General features: G+C 51.6%; 1 protein-coding gene across 1 annotated transcript in view; it reads right to left on the minus strand.

The window, feature by feature from the left end:
• Positions 1–18,794, minus strand: part of Cmklr1 (chemerin chemokine-like receptor 1) — a 41,033-nt gene extending 22,239 nt beyond the window's left edge. Inside the window, exon 1 of the mRNA XM_010603993.2 lies at positions 18,554–18,794. The gene's annotated coding sequence lies outside the window, so the exon portion shown is untranslated. The remainder of the gene's footprint in view (positions 1–18,553) is intronic.
• Between the last annotated feature and the right edge of the window lie 3,029 nt (positions 18,795–21,823).

The raw sequence follows: 21,823 nt of genomic DNA on the forward strand, positions 1-21,823 counted from the left end.
GCCCCTCTCTGTCCTGGAGGGGAGGGGGCCAATGAAATAAAAATCCTGTGTCCTGCCCTTGCCGCCTACCTTGTGCCGAGCCTGTGCTAAGCTCTAGTCCTACGTCATTAGATTCCTGTAAGGGCCCTCTAAGGCAGGTGCTAGCTACTGTGACAGATGGGGAAACTGAGGCTCGAACAGCTATTTAAGATGATAGCTGCGTGCCAGTCACCTGTGTGAGGAGCTGTCAAGGGTTTAGATAGCCCTTGCTTCTGCACAGAAATGACTCTCCTGGTTCCCTCTATCATCTGGGGGTAAAGACTGAGCCTTAGGTCCCAGGTAAAAAGGATGGAGCAGGGACCCAGAATCGGGGAGAGGACTGCAGAGGTACCAGGAAGGCAGATCTGTGCCCAAGGTCCCTTGGTGGCCCCAGAAGTGGAGCTGGACTCTGTGGGTCCCCCTTGAGGAAGATAGGCCAGCTGGTAGCTTTCAGCTCCCTGATCAGTTCCCTGGATCTCAGAGCCTGAGACCTCAAGGAACCATGTTTTGGAAGCAAGTTGGCATACTGGGTCAGCCCCTGGCAGTGTCTCCTTTTTTTGCAGTTAGTGGAGATGGGACCCAGGAATTTCACACTGAGCTACATCCCAGTCCCCCTTTTTTGCGTTTAACTTTGAGACAAAGTCTCACTAGTGCGCTCAGTTGCCCACTCTCAAACTTGTGATCCTGCTGCCTCAGTCTCCCAGAGTGCTGAGGTTGCTGGGCTGTATCACTAGGCCTGGATTTTTCTTTTCTGCTTGTCTGCATCTCTAAAACAAAGCATTGCAGACATTCCTGGGGCCCCGAAGCCCTTCCCTCCATCAGCTGGCCCCAGCCTTCCCTGCCTCAGGAAAGGATCCAAAGGAATTTTCCACCCGCAGCTCAAGAACCAACCCTGCCGGCACCAGAAAGGCCTGACTCCCGCGCCGGAGTCCAGTCTCCTTCTGTGTCACACCCTTGGTCCTCCCCGCCCACCTCCCCACAGGCCTAAGTGGCAGACAGAGAGGTCTTTGTCTCCCTCCTCCCTGCCTCCTCGTCCTCCTGCAAAGAACTAGGCTCGCACCTTCTCCCGCAGAGCTCCCACCCCACACACTCTCGGGGCTGCTGCCTCACTGAACGCTGGGAAGCACAGCTGCCAACCTCAGGGCCCTTCCTCTCCCTCACTTTGGCTCATAGGCGAAGAGAACAAAGCTCAGAGGGCTCAAGCAATCTGCCCACAACCACACAGCTTGAACATGGAGAAACCAGAACTTGGAGCCAAGGCCATGCTCAAGGTGTGGGGGTGAAGGACTCAGAGTACGGAGCCAGATGCCCAGGTTCCAATGCCAGGTCTGCCACATGGTACGTGTGGGAGAACTCTGTGCTTAAATTCTGTGCCTCCATTTCCCTGTCTATAAAATGGAGCGGTAATAGCGTGTATTCCATAGAGTTGATATTCGATATAGGGAGAGGAGGAATATAAAACACATGGAACGATGATTCATGGGCCATAATAAATCTTCAACGAGTTAACAAATATCACTGCTGTTGTTGCTATTAGGGTAACCGCGAGCCTTACTCTAACGTGACATTACATCACACATGCCTGGGGTACGATTGCAAGAAAATACATTTTAAAAGCTTCCTCCCAGAGTGCCTTTCACACCGAGGTACGAATAGCTGATGACAGGTTATATATTTCTCATTCACACACTGACGAGCCCTTACTGAGCCGGGTGCCAAGACGGGAGCTGGACAGACAAAGATGCAGTTCCTGCTCCCTGAAACCCGAAGCCAGGTAGTGGGAGAGACAGGCAGGAACCATCATCACAGGAAGCCCGGGGTGCTGGGGACCGCTCGGGCACTGTGCCAACTCCAGCTGCAGAGTCCGGGGAGGCTCGGCTTGAAAGGAGGAACAGCCAAGGGAGGAGCTCGGGCCAACATTTCAGACTGGGGCAGCCACACCGGCGCCACCAGGGGCACCGTCACACACTACAGCCAGAGCGGCAGCCGGGCACCCGACCCGGGGTTTCAAGGTTTGGTGGTGGTGTTGGTGGCAGCGCTGCGGAAGGAGACCAGGGCCTTCACACCAGGCTACAGGCCCAGGCCTTTTTTATTTATTTTTTTGTTTTGTTTTGAGAAAGGGTCTAAATCTCTGAATTGCCAGACGAGGCTCGAACTGGAGATCCTCCTGGGAGTACAGCTGGGATTCAAGGCACTGACAGTGCAAACTCAGGCAGAGGTGGAGTTGTAGCAGATCTTAAGGACCCCGGTGTCTCCCCGATTAGGGAGGAGCCCTGTACCCCACTGCCCAGCCTCCGGGAGGCCGGCAGCAGGAAGACTTGCGGTGTCTCTCCCGAGCTCCCCCCACACACACCTAGCCCCTCCAGGCATCTGGGACACAGGCTGAACATCCGGCCGGCCCAAAGTCCCAGCTCACGGCACAAGACCCTCACGTGTGCCAGGCTACTGAGGGGCAGAGCCTTCTTCTGCCTTTTTCTTCCTCCCCACCCTCTGTGCCTTGGCCGGAATCCAGATACTTGCTCTGCTTTGGCCTTGGCTTGCCCAGCTCCCACCCTGCAGGGCTGGGAGCCAGCAGGGGTCTGGCCCCGCCCACATCCACTAGCCCTGCCCACTGCCCATCTCCTTCCCTCGCTGGTAAGAAAGTAGAAGCCCCAGATCCCTGAGTCTCCACCAAAGCCCTAATTAAAGAAACACAGTCCAATCTTGGAAGCAGTCTGTCTGCCCACCAAAAGATGAATAGATAAAGAAAACGTGGTATTTATAGGCAATAGAATACTACTCAAGAAGTTATCCAAGAAGAAGGATAACTTGGAGTCATTTGTAGAAAAATGAATGCACCTTGAAACTATAACGCTTAGTGAAATGTATCAGATTCAGAAGGTTGAAACGTTGCATGGTTTCTCTTCTATGAGAAACCCAAAGTATAAGTAATTTGAAGACCAAAAATACAGACGTTAGGAAACAGAGGGAGTTGGCAAGGGCACCCGAGGATGGCGGATAAACGGGGGGTGGTGGTAAATGATTAGGAAGTCGTATGATTAGGCATCAAGTCTCTACCTGAATTAGTTTATTATGTATCACAAACATGTACTAATAAACAAACAAAATAATGAAAAACGAAGTCACCTGGTCTGTCAGCAAAGATAACCAAAGGGCACGGTGGAGAGGCTGGGGCCCAGGACAGAGCCCCTTTGTGAGCTGGGGCCCCCACCCAACACCTGCATCCGCTCACAGCTGCTCTCTTCTCCTGAGCCCAGCCCTCGGCCTGTCCCTCACAAGCCATGCCCGAGGGCTGCCCGTGAGGCCGGTCCCCACCCCAGGCATGGACTTGCTGGGCTCCCTCCCTACCTCCACTCCTGCTGTGACAGGAGTGTGCTGCGTTCTTCCCAAGCTCAAGCTGAAATTTACTCCTCCTTACAATACTAACAGGTGGGGTCTTTACGAGGCAACCGGGGCTCTGCCCTCCTGAGTGAATTAATCCATTTGTGGGATCAGTGCGCCCACCATACAAGCCTGTTTGCAGGGCTTCTTACCAAGTCCCTGTCTCTTGCCCTGCACAGCTGGGGACCCTGCCAAGAAATGTTGGCCATCTCCAGATGCGGCCCCTGGACCTTTGGCCAGAATCATGAGCCAAAACAAATCTCTTTTCTTTACAACTTACCCAGACTGCGGCGCTGTTTATTAGCAACCAGAAACAGACGAAGATGCTCCCCCATCTGCTGAGAGCACAGCTAGGACAGGGCAATGCGAGTGTTCATAAATCTGGGGAGTGCCCCAAAACTCAATGAAAATAATTAGGAAGACTTTTAAAACTTAAAATTAATGCAAAAATGCATGAGGAGCAAAATCTCAATATTTTAAGTAAGATGAGTGCCCAGCCTGCACTGGCATGAGTCAGCCTTGCTCACCTCACCCTTGTCTCCACTCTGCCTAAGAGCATTTTTTCAACATACCCGATTCACCCAAACCTCTGCCTCAGGCTCCACCTCAGGGGAGCTGGGTCTAGGACAAGAGTCCAGGCAGGACCCCATGTCAGGGTTTCCCAGAATGTTCTTTTTCTCATCCTTCTCAAGCTCCGGGTGCCCAGGCTCTGGAAGGAAAGGTGTCTTTGTCCAGGAAACACATCCCAGCTGCCCGGTCACAGATGGAGGAGGACAGATAGGCCGAGGGTTCACCAAGGTGGCACTTTTCCAAATGCTGTGATTAAGGCTAGTTGGGTTCAAACCCCAGCTCTTCCGTGCACCAGTTGTGGGACCCTTGGCGAGTTATTTCACCTCTCTATACCCAGACAATCCATGAATTCTCTACCCTACGTTTCTCCATATGAGCCACGAAGACTGGAGACCAGCAGCAGCCTCTGCCCTTCACTAGAGATGACCCAGAGGTTTCTGAGGGTCACAGTTTTCCTGTTTAAATGTGCATAGGGATATTACTGGTGCTGAATGAAAAATGCCCAACCTTTTTTTTAAAAGCATATATCCTCAAAAGAATTTTGCATGTTCTAAAAATAAACTCGTGACCTCAAAATAAGTTTAGTGAAGATTTGATTTTCCTTAAAGAAAAGAGACAATGCCCCTAGATCGTGTTTCCTGAAGTATGGAGTGGGGGTGCCCCGTGCTGTGAGAGTCATACTTGATTCCTCATGGATGTTTTGTATTTTGTTTTTGTTTTGTTTTGTTTTGTTTGTTTGTTTGTTTGTTTGTTTTAGCAACCATGACATGCTGGGTGCAGGGGTGTTGAGCTATAGGCACACATGTCCTAGACAGTGGAGGTGCCTACCCTCCAGGGCCTGGACACAGTCTGATCACAGCCAGCTCCCAGAGGGAAGATGCCAGCAAGAACCCAGTGGCACCAGAGGCCTCCAGGACCCCTCCACTGGGAATAGGCTTGCACCTGGTTTTTGCCCAGAGATGCTCCACTCAACCTCTGAGGAAAACCATGGCTGGCTCAGAGCACTGGCTTCGGAAGTGGTGGGGGGGAAGGAGGGGAATCAGGAGCGCAGGAGGTACACGGAGAAGGCAGGATCGGGTGCCAGCCAGCTGGCCTTGGACCCAGCACCACACAGATGTCCATGGCATTTCCAAGTGACACTCCAGAGAAGCGAACAGGGTGACCTACCCCTGGAGGCCCAGAAGCGGCCTGAACAGGCCCTATGTCTGGTTCCAGAAACCTGCCCAAGGCCTGCCAGGACCCGGATCCACCTCCTGCTCCATCACTGCCACTTCTGACCCTGAGAGTGCCAGGCAGCACCCCCAGTTTCTGGGACTCACCTCCCAGAGTGTCCAGGGAGCCCGAGCACAGAAGCAATCAGTGTAGCTTCTCAGCAAATCCACACCAAGGCCAAGAACATGGGTGGTCAGTGACAAAGTAGCTGTGACTACATCTCTAAGTGTCCAGAGCACTTCTGAGGGCGACATGGTGGACGCCCTGCATCCCTACCCAAGTCGCACCTGCCCAGCTCCAGCGTCTTTGCTGTTTTTTTTTCCAATGCTGGGGTTTGAACCCAGGGCTGTCACATTGAACTACATCCCTGCTCCATTTTTTATTTTTCATTTTGAGACATGGCCTTACTAAATCACTCTGGCTGGGCTTGAAATTGCAATCTTCCTGCCTCAGCCTCCCAGAGTTCTGGGATTACAGGCATGTGCCACTATGCCTGGCTGCCCATTTCTTTACTTCAAACAACTCACTATGGAAAATATCAAAAAACTTAAGAAATAAAGGAAAATTTTCTCTCCCATAAACAGCCCCCCACCTCATGGCCCCAAGAGGAAGTACTGTTCTCACTTCCATTTTCCAAATGAATACACCAAGGCTGCCTTGAAGAAAAGTCAAGGAGTTTCAAATCAAGCCATCCTGCCTCTCCAGACACACTCCCCCCACACCAACAAGGCTGACACCCCATCCTCTCCCCTACCCACTTCCAGTGCCCACGCACGAAGGCAGGGATGCCCAGCCCCAGAAGGGGCTGTTACCCATCCAGCCAAGAGTGACAGGGACCCAGGGATCCTCATCCAGGACACAGATGCAGCTGGAGTAACCACTTCTGTCCTGGGCTCTGTGAGAAAGGCTGGCAGGCAGGCAGCAGGCAGTATAGACACGGGCAGGTCTAGATTACGACTCATCTTCACAGCCTCCCAGCCCTGTGCTATTTCTTGGAACTCCTCCAAAGTCCATTTTGTCACTTTAAAAAAATACATCCCTATTCCAACCCCTCAGTGTACAGTGAAAGGGAGGGACAGAGAGGGCCCAGCAGAGAGAGGCATGAGGAAGTTTGAACTCAGGCTTCTCCTGGGGAACTTCCTGCCCTCCCAACCCCCAAGCAGAGGAGGCCGTTCTCGCTGGGCTCTGGGAGGATCCTGGACCCCAAAGTCTCCCCTCACCTGTGTTCACAGGGCCAGGACGTTGGCCATCTTCGCCTCTCCGCCGACAGTTGTGTGTGGACACCTCAGTGTGAGGGAGTTGACTGCTTCGTTTTCTAGCTGGACTCATGGATGGGAGTAAGTGTTTATGGGAACAGAGCCTGAGATAGATACAAGGACCCTTGAAAGACGAAGAGATTAACACAAAGGCCATAAATGGTGCTGGTGCAGGGAGGGTCGGAGGCAGAGGGAAGAAGAGGCCTGAAAGTTGCAGAGGAGAAGGGCAGTGCCCTCCGAGAGGAGGGCTGCCTGGGGCACTAGGAATAGGGAGGCTGTGTAGCCTGAGGGAGTCAGCCAACCTCTCTGAACTCAGTCTTGGATCCTCATCCTGCACAGAGAGAATACGGCCACCAAGGGGAAGGGGGTTGCAGGAAAGCGGGGATTACAGACTCAATCCCGTTTCAGAAAGCATTTCTGGAAGGCCTCATTGCACCCCACCTTGTGTTTAGCTTTGGCAGAAGGTGTAGGCAAGCTCCCTTGACAAGAGAACTAGGAAGCGCTGGTCCACTGTCATGTTTTCCTCATGGCTCATCTCATTTAATTCTCAGCACATAACTCAAGAGAGCAGCTTCTCCTCCACTGTTGGGGGGAGTGCAGACTGGTGCAACCACAGCAGAGATCAATATGGACATACCTCAAAGAACTAGGACTAGAGGTCCTATTTGACCCAGATATTCTCCTGCTGGGCATCTTCTCCAAAGAATTAAAAGAATCATACCACCGTGATATATGCTCACCCATGTTCATAGCGGCACCGTTTGTAATAGCTAAAACTTGGAAACAGCCCAGTTGTCCATCAGCTGGAGACTGGATAAAGAAAATGTGAGTTTTTTTTCTTTTTTAAATAAAATGGAGTACTACTCAGCCATAAGAATGAGAAATTAGAGGCATTTATAGCTAAGTGGATGCATATTGAGGCCGTACTCTTAAGTGAGATATATAGGACACACGTGTAAATACCAAATAGTTTCTCTGGCATAAGAAACTAAAAGTGTAAATAAGGATCAAAATATGTCATAGATAACGTGAAATAGGAAGAAAAGGTGCAAAGTGGAAGGGGAAGTGGGAGGGGTAGGGGAAAGGAAAGAGAGGAGTTGAATTAATACGAGAAAATGAAAAAATGGAAACAAAGTCTTTGCATATAGGGAGGGGTGGAGGGGTTGGAGGGAGGGCAGGGGAATGGGGAAAAGAAGAATCAAGATAGATTATGTAAAGGTACGAATTCCCAATAATGAAAGTCATTACATTGTATACCTGAAATGTACCAATAAAATTCATTTTCAAAAGAGAAAGCAGGCTCTGATTGATAAGCGAGGAAACGAACTGGGAGGGAGGGGGCGAGGCCGAGGTCACCCAGCTGGAAATGGAGAGGCCCGGGATTCAAACCCGGGTCCACCCAACTCCACAGTGAATCATTTTCCCTATTGGCGCCACTGAAGAGCACAGCGCTGGGGAGCGGTGCCCTGTATTGGCTAGGGAGGACATCAGGGTTAGAGAGCGCAGGAGCAGTGAATGAACTGCCCCAGGCTCTCTGGGCCTCAGCCGCCCTGGCAGTAAGGCAGACTGTGTTCCCCACCTTTCATACTTTTCATGGTGTGCCGAACGCCAGAGGGTGTGTACCATTTCACAAACAGCCCATGGTGACCGAGCCAAGCGGTGACCGGCCCAGAGGACCATCTTGGTGGCAGGAAGTGGGATTGGACAGGGGCCCAGCCTGGACACAGCCGGTGAAAGCTACCTGTCCCTACCAGGGGCAGAAATGACACAAAAGGCTCTTAGCAGGAGGTCCTATGAGGTGCTGCTGGCTTCAGAGTCCCTTGAAAATATTAAATGCCAGCCCTAGGGCAGGGCTGAGAATACAGAGTGAACAGAGCTGCCAGCCCTCCAGGACAGGAGGAGGCCAGGGCCCAAGCTGACAAGCACCATCACCCCAAGGTCACAGGGAGTGATGCATTGCCCATCTGGCTGGTCCCAGCACCTTTTCCTGTCCCCAGAGTCCTGTGTCTGATTTCCTTTATATCTGACGGTTCTCGTGGGAGAGAAATGAAAAAAAAACTACAAGAAAAGTCTTTTCAGCCAGACAGGCCCAGTTCCCCCCAGGAGCAGCAAGGCTGAGGAGTCAAGGTCCCCGCCCAAGCCCCGTCATGGTTTTTGGCCAAAGCAGGAAATGGAAGGGAAGTGCTTGGGGCCAAACTAGGCCACTGGCATTGTCCACAACCAGCTTTTCTTGGCCTTTTATGGCTCAGGATTTCTGGTCCCTCTGTCAGGCTGGCCCCCTCACACAGAGGTCACATTTTATTTCTGAGCCTCAACTCCGGGCCATGCATGATCCTACTTAAGCTTCACAACACCCTTACAAATAAAGTCCTTTTATGGCTCCCCCCTACTTTGCAGTTGAGAAAACCAAGTTTCAGTAAAGTTCAGTGACTTTTCCAATGTCTCACAGCCAGTGAGTGGCAGAAATGGGTTTCAAAAGAGGTCTGTAAAGGTGAGCAGGCCGCCTCTTCTGCCCAGTGGGTGACCGTCACTTTCTCAGGCAAAGGAAGCCCTTTTTCTTCATGACCTAAATCTCTGACAGCTGAAGAGGCCTCCTGCAAGTTGAATCTGTTATTAAAGAGACTAAAAGAATTGCCCCGCGCACCCCAAAGACCAATCACCTGTGGCTGGCAGGTCGAGGGACCTTTTCAGTGCCAGCCAGGCTGAGTCTGGGAACAGACAGTGAGTTGAGTCTCCCTCTGGCCAGTGAAGGCATCAACGAAACACCTTGGGCAGATGCCACTCTAAACCAGCTCCCTAATCCTGAGGAAAGTGCCGTGCTTCCCACAGCCTCCACCCCTACACCTGTGTGCAAGTCCTGGGAGCTGTAGAAGAGGGAGCCCACCATTCAGTCAAGAAATGAGAAATATTTTCTCCTCCATGCTGGTTTATGGGCTCTACGACCCAGGACATGAAACCAGTAACGTACACGCCCTCTGCTCACTTGGCATTTCCAACTCAGTTAGCATTAGCTTCTCTGGAATCTTTCCTTGTGCAAGTGTTCAAGTTAAAGTACTGAGTTTGAACAGGGAGAGGATGCGGCAGCTGTAAAACCAAGCATGTTGGACCACCCGGAAGCTGGGTGGGGCCCACCAGGCCCACAGAGCATCCAGACTCTCCCGCCCACCCTACCAGGCAAACTCTCCAGGGCCTTCAAATATCGCAGTGCATGCTGCTTTCCCTGCCTGAGATCTCTTATTTCTGGCCAGCTGTCCTCCTGCTAACTCCAGGCCAACTCACCCTTTGAACCCAGATCAAATATATGCTTCCTTTTTGGAAACGGCTTCCCCCTGAAAGCGGCCGGCTCTTTGCTCTGGAATGAATTTGCTCCCTGATCACACCAAGCAGGCAGCAGTGTGAGCAGCTTTAGAGGCAGCATTGATCAAAATGGCCCTGTGGGCTGATCGTCCTGAACAAGTAATGAATAGGATGGTGGTGAGTGGCAGTGACCTATGAGCAGTTTGTCCCAAGCACCTGACATACAAGCCAACCTTCAGTCTGGATGACACTCCACTGGTGTGCTTGCTCACCTGTCTTCTTATTAGACCGGAAGCTTTCTGTTCCTCCTGTATCTCAAGCTCCTGGTACAAAGTAGGTGCTCTAATAATGCCCTGTCCCAGCTATTGCACTGCCTCCCGGGACAGACCCTTTCGGTTTCTGAGCCTCAGTTTTCCCATAGGAGAAGTGGGAGTGACGTGGTTATCTCAGATGGCCACTGTCGCCCACTGTATTTTCAGATCAAGCCTGGTTGTAGATGGTCTTTAAATATGGACTTTAACATCTCCTCTCCTGATATAGGTCACTCCTCTCAAGAGGTGGACTCTATTTCTCCTCTCTCTCAAACTGGCCTGATGACCTTCCATCCCTGACAGGAAGTGGCAGAAGAGAACCTGTGTACTCATACAGGTCCAGCTCTCAAGAGACCTGGAAGCGTCTGTTTGTGCAGAGTCCCGCCCAAGCCTCCAGGTAGTGAAGTCCAGCTTTTGCTTGGAGAGAGACAGCACTGGTCTCGGCAGGATACCAGCCATCTTCAATGGCCCATGCCCGTGTGAGCTGCAGACTGAATGCAGCCTACGCGTGACATAACGGTACCACGGGGGCAGAGACAGGGGTCCCTGCAGAACTCCGCATGTTGCAGAATCATGAACAGATCAAGTGACTTGAAGCCCTGACATTCCGGGCTGCTTTGACCCCAGAGATCAGTAGTGGAATGTGAGTGGGGAGTGCGGTACTACATCCCTGGACTAGATCGTGTCAAGGCCGTGCCAACTGCTTCAAGGCCAATTCAAGAGTCTTCTGGGGCCTGTTGGAAATAAAGGCTCCAGATGGAGCGGATCCAGCAACAGAGAGAAGCCAGATCCCCCTCGGGGACCCAGGAGAGACCCTGACCGGACTAAATGAATTGATGATGTGGTTCCTTGATATCAGAACAGGGACAAGCAGGCTCCTACAGTGAGGGGACAGCGATGATCCATCCTGAGCTACCTCGGATCCTGAGAACGTTCCAGGTAGAGCACAGGGCTGGCTGAGCAGCTATATCCGCAACCAGGTTGGCTCAGGGCTCCACAACCATGAACCCCCAAATGAGCTCAGCTCCTGGCAGCCCCAGAGCCAGACCAGCCTTGCTCCCAACTCAGGGCAGAAAGAGGAAGGTCTCCTACCAGGAAGTCAGGAACTCATGCTGAGAACAGAAGGGCCCAAGCTGGAAACTCAACTGCCTGGGGATTCGTGTGTCCTGCTGGGCCTCCTCCACCAGGTGCCAGGCTCTCCTGGCTGTCCCCTTCTGTCCTCACGACAGCCCTGTGGAGGACTTGCTCATCCATTTCATGGCCTAGAGAACCCATATGCTCACCTGGCAGCTCCTGTGTGGTGAAGCAGGGATCTGAAGCCAGTCAAAATAATGCCGAAGTCTGGGGCACTCAGTCTGCCCTGGCCAGTCTCACTGGTTGTTTACACCACTTCCCTCACTGCTGCACTCATAAGCAGGAGGAGAATAGCCATCTGAATGCTCAAATCCAAATTCAGGAGACAAACAGGTACACTATGAAGTTTGAGCTGTCCCTCCCTGTGGAGGCAGAATGATAGGCCCCCGAAGATGCCCACAGCCTAATCTCTGGAGTCTATGAACGTGTGCCTATTAGGGTTTAGATCTAGAACGTCTCCCCCAAAGCCTGATGCATTCAGACATGGAGCTTTCGGAAGGTGACTGGACTATGGGAACCCTACAGCTGGCTTGCTGTTAGGAAGTGGGCCCAGTTGGAGGTGGGTCACTGGAAGCTTGTATCCCCTTCCCTGGGCCCTCCCTTTGCTCCCTTTTCTCTACCCACCATGACGTGAGCAGTGTCCCTCCGCCAGACCCTTTTACCATGCCCTTCCTGCCAGGAGTCAGTCAACAACAGACTGAATCTTCTAGCCAGCATAAAGCTCTTCTCCTTTAGGTTGTGGGTGTCGGGTATTCGGGCCTGATGACGAAAAAGTGACTAATGCAGGGATCTTACATGGCAAAAAGACATTTTGCAGATGTGATTAAAGCAGGCATCTTGGGATCACACAGGTCCTTATCAATAAAAAAGGGAGGCAGGAGGATCAGACTGGAGCATCCTGAGAAGAGCTCTTCCCTGGAGCTGGCGTTGGAGGTGGGGAGACCACAAGGCAAGGAATACAAGCAGCCTATAGAAGCTAGAAAAGCACCAAGACTAATTCTCCCCTAGAGCTTCCAAGAAGGATTTCATTCCTGCATATGCCTTAATTTTAGCCCAGTAAAATATGTTTTGGACTTCTGATATCTTTTTAAAATTAAGTAAGAGAACATATATTATAAGAAATAAACCTAAGGAAAAATAAATTTATGTTGTTTTGCACTTACCTTGTGTTAACTGTTGTTATAGCAGCAACCGGAAACTAACACACTGACTACCAAAACTCTTACTTCCTCTAGCATGCAGGAATTCATACTTTCTGCACAATGGCCAAACAAATTTATGTAACAAAGGGTGAGTGTTTATGAATGTCCCTGCCCTTAACCAACCTCCTAGGTCATTAACTGAATACAAAGTACAGCCCAAAGGACACAGCAGACACTTAACAATCCTGAGACAAGGGGCCACTGAGGCTCAGTGGGGCCACGTGGTTATGTGATGGGTCCAAGTTCAGAAAGGTGGCCAGTGCCAGGCCCAGGGCCAGAAGCCAGTTCTGCCTTGCTGCGGGGCCTGCGGTCACTTCTCCACTCCACACCCTGTCCCTGCCAGCCCTACTGTCCCTCATCGCTGATTCCCAGGGGAGAAATCAAGTGTGCTAGTTGTCCCTTGCACCCATCTCCCCAACCCCCACCTCCTTGCACAAGAGAAACCCCCGTCAGGAGCCCGGTCTGGGGTCACAACCCAAGTCATGTCCACAAGAAAGCAGAACCGATCCCTACTCCTGCCTGAGTTGCAGCTGACTCTCTGCTGACTCAGCCGTGGCATTTTAGGCATGGTCAGAACTTGTGTGGGGAGGCATCAGGCCCAAGGAAGCCCAGCTGCCACAGCCTACATAGGGTGACCAACATCAAATCAAGGGGCTGGTCCAAAGCACCTTCTCCAGCCCAGGAACCAGGTGCCTACGTTCAACCCAAACATGCAAAGGTGAATCCCAAAGCCCACCTTCCTGAGAATAATCTAAAGTGGCTTCATGGAGCTGTGCGTGTACCAACACAGTGCTTTGTGTGGTATTCGTCATTTAATCCCACCCAAACTTCAGACAAAGCTAGGGAAGAAGAGCAGGAAGTCAAGGGGCAAAGCTGGCCGCCGAATTCTGGGGAAGCCAGCTCTGAAATCTGTGAGCATCCACCATGTTACGCTGTCAACCATTGCTATCCAATCAGTGATGTTTCTTTCCCTGGTAGCACAGTGTAAAATTCTTGCCTTGATCCTATCCAGCTGCACAAGGAATTCTATTCTTCCTCAAATATATTTTTGTCCATTGCTGCAAAAACAAAACAACACCAATGTGGAGATTCTGAAGAGAAGTGAACTGACTGGTTTCCTGATATTGCCAGAAACCAAGTCCAGAAGCAGTACACAGTGGCTGCCAGAAACAAGCTCTTCTCCCTCATCCTGGGTGTGGCCTGGTAGTGGACATAGAAAGAACGCTGAACTGGGAATTAAGAATCTAAATCCTAATCCCACCAAGAGACCTGGGAATATCACTCAACCAATGAGCAGGGGCTCACTTTCCTCAGCTCTAAAATAGGACCCAACATAACTACCCCATGGCCCCTCTGAAGGTCCATGGGGGCAAGAATGCTGCCTTCTCCCATCATTTTGGCCCTGTGGAGTGCCTGGCACACAGTAGGTGCTAATAAGTTAAGTATTTCTTGAATGAATGAACAAAAGTGCAGGTTATAAGTTTTGTCCCTTGAAAGACCCAAGGACAGGAAGTGGGCCTGATTTAACTCAGTTCCTCCTGTGGCTGCCACTTTCACTCTGCCGTTGGTTTATTCACCCAGGAAATTTCTCCCAAGTGCCCCCTATGTGTCCAGCCCAGCCACCACCTCAGGTCACGCAAGAACCCAAGACTCACACAACATCCCTTCTCTTCCATGGCCAGTGACTGTGACAGACACACCGGGCTTTACCAAGCCAGGACAACCACGCAGACACCTTACAATCTACAACTGTGGCCCTCCAGGCATGACCTGGAGCCTCTACTTCCCTTATTATGCCCAGTGCTGGGGAGGTCCAGCCTGAGGAAAATCACTACACTAATCACACTCACTCATGCATGCACACACACACACACTCACACAACACACACACACTCATGAGCATTACACTTGGCACTGGGACCCTAGGACAGAAGTAGGATTTTTGGAACTCACATCACAGTTCTGCTTGTGAGCCACGTGACCTTGAGCAAGTCCCTTTGCCTCTCTGAGCCCGGTTTTCCTGATCTACAGAGTGCTGGTGAAAATCCTCAAGACTTTCCACACAGAGCCCCAGGAGGATCCAACAAAGTGATGCCTGAGAAAACCTTCCACCCCATCAGGGTCATGCATTCAGTAAAATTGAATTCTTACTTTCTTTTTCCAGAAGAGAAAGAGAATGCTGTTGCCTACATTCCAGGAAGATCTGTGTTTAGAGGTCTGAGCCTGGATTTTGCTCAGTGTTGCAGATGGGAATTACCTTCGGGAGGGGAAGCCTCCGGAGGGTCCAGCATCATCCTGCTACCTTTAAGACTGGCAAAGAACAGAAGAGACCTACGAGGTCACCCTATCTATGGTAGAGACAGCTCTGGGAAGGAGCCATCCTTGCCAAGAGTCCCACATCTCAGCCTCCTCTGCACCAGACTGGCCACAGGAGCAGTTCACACTTGAGCAGGAGGGACGCATGTGACTGCTCAGCCAAGGCAGTCACAGTGCAACCGTCAGACAGTGATGAAACCCAAGGAGACAGTGGGGCCACCAGCTGAGCCAAGGAATAACTGCAAGGAAGGGGACCGCCCTCCACTCCAGAATACCCGCCTGCGCACCTGTTATCTGCGGCAGGAAGATCACTTGAACTGGGAAGTTAAAGATCAGCCTGGGCAACAGAACAAAACGCTATCCCCCCCACCAAAAAAAATGAAATAGAGAAGAAGAAAGAGAGTACCTGGCATATAATAAGCATCTGTCGTGTTTGAGCCATTATACAGACATGGTCCTATTTGTTTGGCAGCTCATCCTAGCTAACTAATACAACGTCCTCTTTTATATGTGATATGACTATGGCCAAATCACATGAGCCCACAGAGGTCTTGGAATATGATCCCTTAACTCCTGGGAGTAGATCCGCTGTTTTCAACTCACTCCACAGAGCTCTAAAGATCCCTAGGGGCCCTTGAATAATCAGCGGAAAGTGTAGGGAGCTGCAGTGTGGAACCTCTGCTTTTTTTTTTTTACTGAGCCTAACCCCACTCTTGTCTGTGTCAAATTGTACTTCACCACCTACTTTATTTGGCAAGAGGATTACGTAGCTTGCAATGGTTTCCAAACCCCGCCATGGGGGAACGGCCACCATGGCCTGACTTTCCACGGTAAAAGTAAAAATAAGACAAAGTTTCACTTCTTCTCTGCCAAGCTTCCGGGCCTCAACTGCTGACACAGAATATGTGACTTCACAGAATTGCATGGATATTTGCTTAAAATGGAAAGAAAAAAAAAACTGAGTGCACAGGAAAGGACCCAGACACCTGAGCAAAGAGCAAAAAATAAAAGACATTTAAATTCTAGATTGGTGCTTCTCAAATTCTGAGGTGCATGGTGCTCTCTAGGGAGCTGGCTTACCAGGCAGACACCAAGTTGCACCCTAAGACACTCCGACTCCAAGATCTAAAGCTGACCCAGAGGGACTCGAGCTGCTCTTGGAGAAGCCGAGTCTGTTTCATAGCTTGTAGCAGGCAGCAGGGGCTGCACCTGTGTGGTGTCGGGTATCAGAGAGAATCAAGCAGGTTTTTGGTTTTCTTCCTCACTGGTGGGAATCTGAAAATTAACAGTCCATGGTAAAGACATTCAGATTAATTTATGTTTGGTTCAGGTGGAGGTCACCGGCATAGATAATGTGGTAACATAAAAATGACCAAGATAAGCGAGGCTTAGTGTCCAGATGTCACACACCTGTAATCCCAGCACTCTGGGAGGCTGAGGCAGGAGGATCGCAAGTTCATGCCCAGATGGGCGACTTAGCAACTTCTCCAGACCTTGTCTCAAAATTTTAAAGAAAGGTTTTTAAATTACAAAGGGATGGGAATGTAGCTCAGTACCACTAAAGGAATGATAATACTAATAACAACAATAAGAACAAGAACAAGGAAAGAAAGAGATCGTGGGAATAAAAAGTAATATTCACCACTCCCTTACTACATGACAAACTGCTGGGGACTGCTGCTTTGCATCATTTAATCTTTATGACAATCTTGCGAGTTAGTTGCTATTTGTAGTTTCACATTATTGATGAAGAAACTGAGGTACAATGATGAGGAATAATTTGCCTTGCTAGGACCTTTATGCCATAGCCATGGAGAAGAGCCACGAAAAGCATCTCAGTGCGGGGCTTTGCAAGCTGAGAGGCACTAGTAGGAAGCATCTAAGAGACGGGACTGGCCCTGGGAGCAGTTCACACGCAAGCAGGAGGAACGCATGTGACTTCTCAGCCAGGACAGTCCTGGAGCAAGCGTGGGGCATCTCACACGCCATCAGACAGTGATGAAGCCCAAGGAGACAGTGGGGCCACCAGCTGAGCCAAGGAATTACTGCAAGGAAAGGGACCGCCCTCCACTCCAGAATACCCGCCTGTGCACCTGTTATCTGCGGCAGGAAGGTCGCTTGAACTGGGAAGTTAAAGATCAGCCTGGGCAACAGAACAAAACCCTATCTCCAAAAAAAAAAAAAAAAAAAAAAAAAGAGAGAGAGAGAAGAAGAAGAAGAAGAAGAAGAAGAAGAAGAAGAAGAAGAAGAAGAAGAAGAAGAAGAAGAAGAGAGTACTTGAGTCCAACTCTCCCATCCCAATTTACAGAGGTTGAAACCGAAGCTTTGCTATTCTATTAATTTTGACTGTTCCATGCCTGATCTATGTTGGTCCTTAAAGTTTTGGGAGACATGCATGTAATCCCAGCACTCTGGGAGGCTGAGGCAGGAGGATCACAAATCCAGCCTGGGCAACTTAGTGACTTAGAGAGACCCTGTCCCGCAATAAAAAAGTAAAACGTGGCTGGGGATGTGGGTCAGTGCAAAGGCCCTGGGTTCAATCCTCAGTACTTCAATTAAGTAGGTAAAACTTTTGGGAGAGCCCGGAGCAGGCCCCTGGGCACTCAGAGATGAGTCTTCCTGTGAACTCCCCAAGTGCCCAGCTCCTTACCACTTGAGTTCGACAAGTTTGAGTTAAAAATTCTTTTTTAAGGAAATTCTGGGCCACCCCTGCTTGCCCCAGAAGTCTGGATAGGCCAGGGACAGCGCCCATCTGCGGAAGTGTGGAGAAGAAGCGATCCTCAGGGCCAGATGGGCAGGCGAGAGAGCACGAACCGCAGAGAAGACAGGTTGGAGGAAGAAAGCAGGGCTGCGAAGGGGAAGTGGGGCTCCTAAGGCGCACCAGGGTTCCCTGAGCTACTTCCTCACTGTGTGACCTCAGACACAAACTGGTTCACAAGTGGGAGCTGCGCGGTCCTTGATGTGCTGTTTGTAATGTGGCTGAAAGTTTGTGCTTAGGGCTTCTTCATTTCAAGTACGCCGGGAAGAAAGCAAGCAGCGGGGTGAGTGGAATATTTTCAACAGAGAGCACTGGCAAAGGGTTCCTGTCCTTCACGCGCAATGAACTCCTAGCTGTCGATAAGAAAATGAATTTTTAAAAAAGAAAGAACATGGTAAACATGGTGGGGGTGGTGAGTGGGAACAGACTTAAGTAGGATAATCACAGAAGAAAGGCGCATGATGAACTGATTACCCGTGATGAACATTCATTAATAAAGGCGTACAAATGGAAGCACCCAGATCATCAGCGCAGCTCCTGGGGGAGGTTCATCAATGCGGATGAGTCAGTGAGATTAGCAGAGCCCAAGAGCGTGCCGCGGAGGGTGCCACAATGTCTTACAAGTGTCCCGTCACCTCACCTACCGCTAGAAAAGGACTCGCAGGATCTCCCACGCAAAGATGACTCCCTGGAGAGGTCACGGCAGCCCCGGTCACAATAACGGGGAAGAAAAATGGAAGGAAACACAAGCCCAAAGCGTTAAATCAGTCCCAGGGCATCACTTCTATGAAGCTTAGAAAAGTGCACGTCGGAGGAGTGCAGAAGATAAGGAAGGAAGTTCACAGCCTGTGGCCTAGGACCAGGCAGTTCTGCCAGCTAGGTGTTGGAAAGTGTGAGTGTGTGTGTCCTCATTTACATACTGATAGAGGTCTCTGATTTTTTTTTTTTTTTACCAGTAACATATTTAATTTCTGAAATCCGAAAGTAGCAAAAAACTTTCCTTTTGGCAAATACTAAATTATGAGTAGAGCAGAACTTCGCTCTCTCCTACCGCTGCCCTTCCCTGCCCCTCTGGAAGCAGCCAGAGCCCAGCGATACCTTCTCCTCCTCCTCCTCGCTGGTCTCCGTCTCGTCTTCGGAGGACTCCCGCGGCTTCGGGCCACTCCAAGCTGTTCAGGAGACGCGCGTCACACGCTTCCTCCCGCAGTGGCTTTCAGTCCATCCAAGATGCCCCCAGACCCCAGAACCCAGCGCCCTCACCGGGAGGCTTCCCGATCCATTCCTGAGCCCGCTCCCAATCAGGACTGAATGGGACAGGGACCGAGGGCTCAGCCAGAGAAACAGCTGGAGGGAGGGGAGAGGGAGGAGCAGGAAACCGGGCTGCCTGTGAGGGCGGGGGCGCCAGCTGCGGGGAGTGGGGGCCCCTCCAGAAGAGGCCGACCTGTCAGCCGCGGGGTCCTGGGCGGGGGTGGCGGTGGCCCGCTGAGGACAGCCCGGCCCTCCCACCGCCTAGCGCAGAGGGAGCTGTGCCCACCGTCTGGGCACAAACCAGGAATACATAGGCGAAGTGTGTAGGATCCCTTCAAGGGGCAGGAGCCCCAGACTCCGCGGCCCACTGGGAAGCAGGGCCTGGCTGTCTCCCCAACCCAACCCCACCCCAGGCTGGGTGAGTGTCATCCTCCCTCCCCACCCGGAGGCTGTGGCCGGGGGTCTCCAGCTCCCTCTTCCCTCTTGGCGGCCACCTCCTTGCCCCAGGAAGCCTTCCCTGACCCTCGGGGGCTGCCCTGGGATCCCTCCGGCCAGAGTCTCACCCCATCACCTCCTGGGCTGCACCATTTAGGGGTTCCTCCTCTGACTGGGACTCTTGGGGGAGTCTCTGTCCTCTGCCCCGTCCCCACTCCACAGCTGGTACCCAGTTCCCGTATTTTCACTCCCATCCACCGTACTCAAAAGCTAAGCCCAGCACTGGGGACTGGGTGTCAAACCCTCATGGCAACTCTGGCAAGGAGGTAAAACTTTTACCGCCATTCTCCCAAGAAGGACATGGAGGCACAGAAAAGTTAAGCCTTTTGTGTAAACCACACAGCTACTGGATGGCAGAGCTGGGATTCGACTGGGCCTGCTGACCCCAGAGCTTGGCTCCTTGTCCCTCAGACCAGAGAACGAACAGCAGTGACCTCGGGTGCTTCTGTGGAGAAAGTCCCATGAGCCACTGCCAGAGCCACAGTGTCCCGGCCCACTCCACAGACGAGGATGCTGAGGCCACAGACTCCCAGCTCAGGCTCACAGGCGACTGGACCTGGACAGAGGTCTGTCTGATTCCCGGGCCTAGAATAACATTCCGGGAAGACCAGGTCACCTGGAATAACATTGACAGGGGAGAAAAGGGGCGGGGAAGGAGGGAGGAGAGGGACAGAGGAGGGGAGGCGGGGATGCTTGGCTCTGGGCTTCTGTTGTAGGCGGGCAGTTGGGGACTCGTGTCCTTCCTCGTCTGTCTCCCTGTTTTCTGCTGCTGTGACAGAATCCCAGAGACTGGGTAATTTATAAACAACAGAAGTGTTCACTGATTAGAGGCTGGGAAGTTCAAGAGCAACGTGCCAGCTCCCAGGGAGTGGCTCCCTGGTGCGTAGTCCCACTGGGAGAAGCAGAAGGCAAAAGAACAGAGCGAGGAAGGGACCAAGCAGCCTCGTGAGGGAAGCCACTCCTGCAATCACCAACCTTGATTCAGGGCGATTAACACTTAGAAACCACCCACTCTCGCTCTTCCATTTCACACAGAATTACTGGAGCACAGAGAGTTTAAGCCATTTGCCTAATGTCACACAGCTCCCTCGATTTAGAAATCAGACCCGGCTTATGGGACTCCAAATCTCTCTCCTCTCACCTCTGCTGGGTTGTCCAGGAGTCTGAGCATCTTAGCCCTCACTGTAACAGATGGGAACACTGGGCCCCAGGTCACCCAGCAGTCAGTGGCAGGCCTCCCCAGCAGCCTGTTTGTCCAGGGGTCCTGGGGGTGGCACCTCGCATCCATATCTCAGAAGTCTGTCGGGGCTCTGTGCTCACACACATGTGCTTAGCTATGCTGTGAGCATTCCACCAGGACTGCACGAAAACACTCTGCCATGGGTGACGGGGCCAGACAGCAGCAAGGAACAGAGGCTTCGTTACCAGACCGGCTTGAGTCGTCTCTGCCACTGCTGTGTGACCTGGGCAAATCCCTTCACCCTCCTGAGCCACAGTGTCCTTGTCTGCTGGGGACAGGAGGGAAGGGAGGAAGGGGGGCGCAGTGCCAGGCACCCCTGGGATCCTGGAAGGGTGCTGGGAGAAGCCAGGTCTGATGGACCAGGAGACCCCGCCCAGCAGCCGGTGCAGCCACCTCAGGCCTCCCGGGCAACCCGAGGCTGCACTGAGGCTTAGGTTTGGTCGGCTGAAGCCACATCTGCCTAGGCTCCTAGCCAGTGGGCCTGGGCCCTGAGATGCAGGTGGAAACATGCAGCTTGGTACCGGCCTGCAACCCTCTTCAGGGCACTGCCAGCCGGTGGAAAGTCACTGTCCTTTGGCACCCTGTGACTAGTACCCGAAGTTTGGGTTTTTCATCATTGAAATGCAAAGCATATTTGTTTGTTTTTTTTACCTTTTGTCCCCCACCCTGTGGTACTGGAGATTGAATCCAGGGCCTTCACACAGAGCTACATCCCCACCCCTTTTTTATTTTTCACACAAGGTCTAATTAAGTCACTAAGTGGCCCAGGCTGGACTCAAGCTTGCAGTCCTCCTGACTCAGCCTCCCAAGTGCTGAAATTACAGGCACGGGCCACAAAGCCCAGCTTTGCTTTTGTTTTACATAGGATTTTCAACAGAGACACAGGTGCTTGAGAAACAGTGGGCCACTTTGTGGAAGAAAACCTGTCCACACCCTTGGAACTTCTGTGGGGTCCCAAGTGGAGGACCTAGCTTTCTCCTTAATGCCCACTTCTAGCGAGTTGGTTCGAGATGGCTGGAGTTTTGTGTTTAAAGAGAGTCTTTCTGGCCTGGCTAGAAGGAGCACTGTGATTGATTAGCAATGTCTGTCCTGGTATGTATATGGGGAGCACTGTCTTTCCCGTCCCATTCTCTCCTCCTGCAAAAGAGGAGACACTGGCCCAAGATATGCCGCTACTTTTGGCTTTGCCACTACCCTGTCTCTCTGTCAGCCATTCCTAGTGCAGATGAAGTTTATATCATAATTCCCCAGATCATTGGGATTCTTTCCGATTGATCCTTAGGAGTCATGAATCCCTAAAGTTCTCATCAATGCTAAATGGCCTCCTGGATCTCACTGGTCATCAGACAGCCAGACCAGGGTCACAGAGGCGCCCAAGGCAAGGA

This window comes from Fukomys damarensis, unplaced genomic scaffold, assembly GCF_012274545.1.
Source record: "Fukomys damarensis isolate Sample0158 unplaced genomic scaffold, DMR_v1.0_HiC HiC_scaffold_12, whole genome shotgun sequence".
Lineage (NCBI taxonomy): Eukaryota > Metazoa > Chordata > Mammalia > Rodentia > Bathyergidae > Fukomys > Fukomys damarensis.